Here is a 7,082-nt window from a genome sequence, read left to right on the forward strand (position 1 = left end):
ATCCTTTAGTTTTTCAACAGTTTCTACAGCTCAAACATTTCCAATCGTAAGTGACCCTACTTCTTTGTTGACAGAGGTATTCTAATACCTTGTGGCCATGTTTTCAAACTTTTTCTTGTCCTAGCACAGACAGAACACACAAGGCTGCTTCTGGCTGGCAGTGATCATCTGCAAAGGTGCTCCTCTTGAGGGGGATAGGGCAGGGCATCCCCACTTTGATTTCAGATACTGGAAAATGTCAAGCAACTCCCTCCAAAGGAGCTAGGGTGCACATTCTTTCTCTGAAAACCATGTTGCTAATATGGTCACCATACAGACTTGCATTCTCTTTCTCAGTTCAAACACATTAATTATCAATTTGTTTGCAGTGAAGTTCTGTATGGTTTTCCACAACTATAGGCTGCCCTGAACTAGGTGGGCCCATCCCTGTAAGTTGCTAGATCTCTCTCCAGAGGCATTGTCTTTGAGGGGATTCCATCCTGTATAATTTTGCTGCATTATTCTGCAATCAGGAAACAAGCAGGTGGCTCTGAAGTAAAGAGCTAATACCTTACAGATTCACAGCTCTTATTTCAAAATCAAGGATCAGGAAAAAAAGGTAAAATTAGGTAATTTTGACACAAGAGTCAGCATTTCAATGACAAATACATACAGGAATGGTGACATAGCGTGGCTGTGTCCCCACCCAAATCTCATCTCGAATTCTCACATGTGGTGGGAGGCACCTGGTGGGAGGTAATGGAATCATGGAGGTGGGTCCTTCCTGTGCTGTTCTCGTAATAGTGAAAAAGTCTCACAAGATCTGATGGTTTTATAAAGGGGAGTTTCCCTGCACAAGCTCTTTTCTCTTGTCTGTCACCATGTGAGACATGGCTTTCACCTTCCGCCACGATTGTGAGGCCTCCCCAGCCACATAGAATTGTGAGTTCAGGAAACCTCTTTTTCCTTATAAATTATCAAGTCTCAGGTATGTCTTTATCAGCAGTGTGAAAACGGACTCATACAGCTGGGTATTGTGGTTTTAAGATTTGTAACAGGAAAGAAGTAGTGTTTGCTAAACATGGCCTGTCCCTTGCCTAGCTGTGATGAGAGCCACCTTTCCCAAAGGAGCGCTTGTGAGCAAAGGTAATCAGAGGATTTTCTGAAGAGTGAGGAGGTGAGGACACTGCATTTGTTGGGCAACAGTGTATTTAACTCTCACAAGAGATTTTTTTCTTTCTAAGTTTTTGTTTGTATACACTAGTGACTTCAGAAGGCCAAAAAGAAGAAAAGGGAGTGAGCCAGTTGTTAAGACTCCTAATCCCGACTTATTTTTACTGCTTCTCAACACAGCATTGCAAATGGTTGATTTGGTAAGTATGAATGCAATAGACAAAAATCTCAGTTCTTACAGCATTCTTGTTAATGTCAGAATATTTTCTGAAAGCAGTTTTGGGCCATGAAGCAAATCAACCTACAAAAGTGAGGCTGTGCTTTTTCAAGGCTTGTTCATTCTTGCTGCCTCATTCTTGTGCATTCTCAAACTCTTATTACATAAAGCTCAAGATTTCAACAGATTTTACTCATAAATTATATCATACTACCTTGGTTCATTTTTAAGGTAAAACAGACTTAGTTGAATAACATATGTCAAAGTTGATTCTGATCATTTAAATGTTTGTGGAAGTTCTCCATTTATTTATTTATTTTATAGAGTCTCACTCTATCACCCAGGCTGGCGGGCAGTGGTGTGCTCTCAGCTCACTGCAACCTCCACCTCCTGAGTTCAAGCCATTCTCCTGCTTCAGTCTCCCAAGTAGCTGGGATTACAGACACCTGCCATCAAGCCCAGCTAATTTTTGTATTTTTAGTGGAGACGGGATTTCACCATGTTGGCCAGGATAGCCTCGAAGTTCTGACCTCATGATCCACCTGCTTCAGCGTCCCAAAGTGTTGGGATTACAGGCGTGAGTCACCGTGCCTGACTTGAATTTTTTTTTTAAATGACATTGCCATTTGTTGCTTTCATTGTTTCCCTGGGAAATGATGTTCTTATATTTTAGAGATGGCTGGTCAAAACTTAGAATTGCTTTCACTTCTTTTTTCCCAGCTGAGTGCTTCCAGAAATAGATTATAATCCACAGTGAACTCTCAAATGCCTCTTTGAAAAAATTGACTACTACTTTATTCCAAAAAATTATGTGGCCACTGTTATAAAATTTTGACTAAAAAGATGTATGAAAAACAAAATGCTGATAGTAAATGCTTGTGCCTTAAAGAATATGAAAAATAAAAATGCATTTCATACATACAACAGAGTTAAACCGAACTAGAATTGGAGTTGTTTCTGTCATCATTTAAGAAATAAATGAGAAAATTTTAATTACTGCTTATTAGAAAATCTCATCACAAAATATTACTTACTTCCAGTTCATTTAAAATACTCATAGCTGGAGGCAAACACAACTCTCATCCTAGTTCTTTGGACTTTAAAACTGAAAACATTTGAGAAGAAAACCCTGCTGGCTTTTTCAAATGTCACAGCAGACTTCATTGCTTTCTATAATGAAACAAAAACCAACTCATTAGACAATCTGTAAAACCAGCACTTATATGTACTTTCAGCAAAGTTTGTGTGGAACAATCCTTAAACAATTAGTTACGTGTCTCTCTTGCATGGCATCTGCACACATGCACACACACACAGGTATATGGTGTACACATATGGATGTACAAGGAATGAAAGCTACCTTTGTGTGAAAGTTCCTTTTTAGTGAACCCAAGTTTAATAAAATGTCAAGTGCAGTAGAATATTTGGAAAGGCCCATATATAAAAATCAAAGGGCCTTATTTTCTCAGGTGCTTTCACTGGCAAGAAAAAGAGCTCTTTCTTAATGTTCAGAGGTATAAAGGATTGAGTCCAGAAGAATTTAAATAATCTCCAGCTTTTGATATCATAGTGAAATATAACATTCTCCTAAAAATGTTGCTGAATATAATTGCCAAAGATAAGACTAGACTCAGGATGAAAAGTTGTTCTGAATATGGATATTCTTATTTTCTAATGTGGAAATAAGAGAAGATTAAAATATTGTGAAATGTATGGGTTGGAATATCACTTCATCAGTGCATAGTATTAGATTGAAGTTTCTGGAGAATACTTTGGTATTTGTGCCAACCTCAGACTCTTTAGTGAAGCACTTGGTTTTTCTCATTTTTATTATTGCCATGGTTTTCAGGTTTTTCTCTTAGCTAATGATGGATGCTTCTTTCTGATTTTTTAATATATTCCCTTCTGTGTCTCCTAATCATTTCCCAGTCAGTTTAATCGTTATCAGTTGCCATTGGGACTGTGGTAGTTCCTGATTATATCAAGAAAAGCCTTTCCTCTTTGCCTATTTAAGAGAATTATTTAAAATTTATAATCCATCATCAGCTGTCTAATTAGAATAGTTGATTTTCCCCACCTTATTCTTTCACCCCCAAAATCACCTGGTCTAATGTAGTCTACGAAACAAAGCATTCATCACTTTGAGCCCACGCTGGGCGCTCTCTGCAATGTCCTTCCAAAAATATTTCCTTTACTCAAAATGACTGATTGACTGCAGCTAAACACACCCATATGGCCTGCCCCAAATGTGTCTGACTTTAATAAATTGGCCAAATGAAACAATGACTGGAGTGAGTGTGGTTTTATTGAAAATTACAGCAGTAAAAAGAGAGAAATACAGGCAGGGAGTGTGTGCTTATGCATAGGTGGCCACGTTTCCACGGAGACACTTGTTTACCTCATTAATCCATTCTTTCCTTTCATAGTAATAGAGTTTTTCTGTAGATCACTGACCTCTCAGGATGGAGACTATATTTCTGTTTTCCTTGCAGATGGATGTGGCACGTGACCAAGTTCTGGCTAATGAGATGTCTGAAACTTAAAGTGGGAGGGATGTATCATCTCCTTTTCCTTGCTCTATCCTGCTACCTGAAAAATGAATGTGGTGACAAGCCCTGGAAAACCACAAGGATGAGGACAGCACTGGAGAGATGGTGTAGCACATGATGAAATTGCCTAGGTATCTGACCCCTGAGTAGAATTGCTCTCCTCCAACTTTTACATGGGAAGGAAATAAAACTCTATTTTGTTTGAGACTGTTATTTTAGGTCAATGTTTTAAGTAGTTGTAGCCATGTGCTAATTCTTTCCACGAAGAGCCAGTTTTCGCATGACAGCCTTCAGACATCTGAGAGTAACAGCATACACAGTTCTGATAACCCCATGCTGTTACAGCTCTCAGGAACTGACTTACACTTTGGCTAAACCATCTGGACCTTCAAGTTGAAAACTAAAATCACTGTTTCAGTGTTACCCAATGGATTATATTACTGGAGTACACAAAGAAAAAGGAGATGGGAATGGGCCTGAGGGAGAGTCTGCTGGACCAGAGTCAGTTCAGAGACATAATCACAGAATCACATGAGACATTTTGCCAAGTTTTATCAGGGACAAAAGCCAAGGTCTCTTGAACCTCAACCTAGTGCAGGGATACTTCTCCTGATGTTTCATCCTTCTTACAGAACTATCAGAAACCAAATCTTAAGTATATGTACCTGAGATATTCTTTCTAGCTTCTCCCTTTTCTTATTTTCTATTTAACTGTGTTTCTCCTTGTCCGTTCTTTATTTACTAAACTTTCTATTGAATATCTTTTCTACTTAAAACTAGTCCCATGATTCAAAAGTGGCCCTTGCCTGGCCAACATGGTGAAATCCTGTCTCTACTAAAAATACAAAAAATTAGCCGAGAGTGGTCACGGGCACCTGTAATCCCAGCTACTCAGGAGGCCGAGGCAGGAGAATTGCTTGAACCCAGGAGGCAGACGTTGCAGTGAGCTGTTATCATGTTGCCGCACTCCAGCCTGGGTGACAGAGTGAGACTCTGTCTCAAAACAAATAAAAGAAGGAAAAAGAAATAGTGAGACACAGTTTATCAAATAATCACCTTGATTCTCCAGAAGAGATCATTCTCTTCCTTTGGTCAAGGAATTTGTTTTCCTAATGATAATAATTTAACCTGGCTCCCTGCCTGATCTGAACAGTTCACTATATACTCTGACCATTTTTTAAGTACATAGAAGACAGCCATATAGATTCATACTGTCAAATTCAGCATCCATTGTCTATTTGACAATTGTGAGGGTTGTTTTTTTTTTCTTTAATAGAATCATTTATATTATTTTGGTCCCTGGCTGTATTTCATATTCCCCTGTATTATCTGTCTGCAATTATTTTAAGCCTTTACAAAAACTATTTTTCAAGTATGGCAAAACAGTTTTTGAATTAAACTTACAGGCTTTTTCTATCATATACTGCCTCAAATTCTGAGCCTAAAGAGCAAAACGCTGTTGGAAAAAAAATTTATATGCCGAGTTAACATGGCCCATTTCCATTTCCAACTCTTCCCTAACCACATGGGAAAGCAGAATTTACTGTTATTCTCTTATTAAATATAATGTGGCCACAAGCTACATCTGTTCTTAAAATTGTTCATGTATTGCCTAAGACTTTTCCTCCATTATCTTTCTTCTTTCCCAACAGTAACCATCTCGTAACTGCTTCAGAGATAAAAAGACGATCAGCTCAAAACACTCTCAAATTCTACTTAAAAATGCCTTCCCTCATTTCTTTTTTCATCCATCTACTCAAAGAGTATTTCGGTCATCTGTTAGATACTTATAATTTGGGCACTTTAGGAAAAAAATAAGTATTTCTCAATCACAAATACAAAATAAAGGAGTCTCCTATGTATTTTCAAGGAGCTATAGTCTCTCAGGAGAAAATCTTCATGTACACAAATCATTAATGTGGAATACAGGAAGTTCAAGGTGTCATCAAGAGACATATCATTAAAGCCACTAAAGAAGAGCAGAAACTTGAAAAGTTTCAGGGACTGCACGTGATCTGGGCCCAATGTAGTTACAATTTGAGAAAACAGACATGGGAGGAGAGAGGTTTTCCAGAGGAAGGAAAGAAGTTGAACAAAGTAATGAAGGTAGAAAAGTATACAAAAATGTGCAGAGATGTCATAATTCGTACAGTTCTGGCTTCTCTAATGCAGTAGAAATCTGAAGGAGGAGAGTGAGAGAAACAAATGTAAAAGACAAATTTGGGTCTGTAATATTGGGCTACATTGTATAGATTTTATTTATTTTGAAATGGTGAGCTATTGATGGTTTTCTAGTAAGTCAGAGGTATCCAGAAACATTAATCTGACAGATATCTAGAATGAATGGGAAGGGAAAAAAATTGAAATCAGAGATAGCGTGGATATTCCCTACACTAACCTAAATAATAGGCAAAGGAAGCCTGAGAGAGGCACAGGAGCAGAATGGAGGAGATGGATGGATACAAGGAAATATAAAAAACCCAGGATTTGACAACTTCCTTGGATTGAGACAGAGACAGACAGAACATATTTCCACTCTAAACCTGGTATTTTTTTAAATTGATTTCATGGATATCATTGATACTGATTTATGAACCTAAGTTATTCTTTTCAATTTATTTCACAGTGTTGATTTACACCCTATTCTAATTTCTAAATAAGAAGTTGCTGAAACTTCAGGAAAGTAGTAAAAAGAAAGGCAATTCAAAAATAATACATGAATTCATTGAGCCAAGCCAATGGCAAAGTCGTATTAAAAATACATGATGAATAGTTCCCTTATTCAGTATAGAACAGTAACTCAGCAAAAGGGTGCTCTGTTCACAATATGAACAATGATAAAAAGAAGAAACACACACATCAGAGTCAATGAACCCTGTCTCAGTCTGCTTCCTGTTGCTTATAATAGAATACCCAAAACTGGGTAATTTATAAAGAAAATAAGTTTATTTCTTACAGTTATGGAGGCTGAGGATCCAAGGCTGAGGGACCACAACTGGTGAGGTTCTTCTTGCTGTTGGGGTCTCTGCAGAATCCCAAAATAGCACAGGACATCACCTGGGAAGGAGGCTGAGCATGTCAGCTCTGGTCTATCTTCTACTTGTTAAAAAGCCACCAGCCCCACTCCCATAATAATCCATCAGTCCATTAATCCATGAATCATG

The 7,082-nt window shown here is 38.0% G+C and overlaps 1 long non-coding RNA gene across 1 annotated transcript; it reads left to right on the top strand.

Annotated features, from left to right (window-relative positions):
• The first annotated feature begins 841 nt into the window (after nt 1-841).
• Nucleotides 842-4,123, top strand: LOC105512531. Its single transcript, XR_001001868.1, has 4 exons — nt 842-921; nt 1,081-1,156; nt 1,244-1,352; nt 3,862-4,123. It is a non-coding gene; the product is annotated as an uncharacterized LOC105512531 (long non-coding RNA).
• The last annotated feature ends 2,959 nt before the right edge of the window (nt 4,124-7,082 follow it).

Source organism: Colobus angolensis, unplaced genomic scaffold (genome assembly GCF_000951035.1).
Source record: "Colobus angolensis palliatus isolate OR3802 unplaced genomic scaffold, Cang.pa_1.0 Scaffold214, whole genome shotgun sequence".
Lineage (NCBI taxonomy): Eukaryota > Metazoa > Chordata > Mammalia > Primates > Cercopithecidae > Colobus > Colobus angolensis.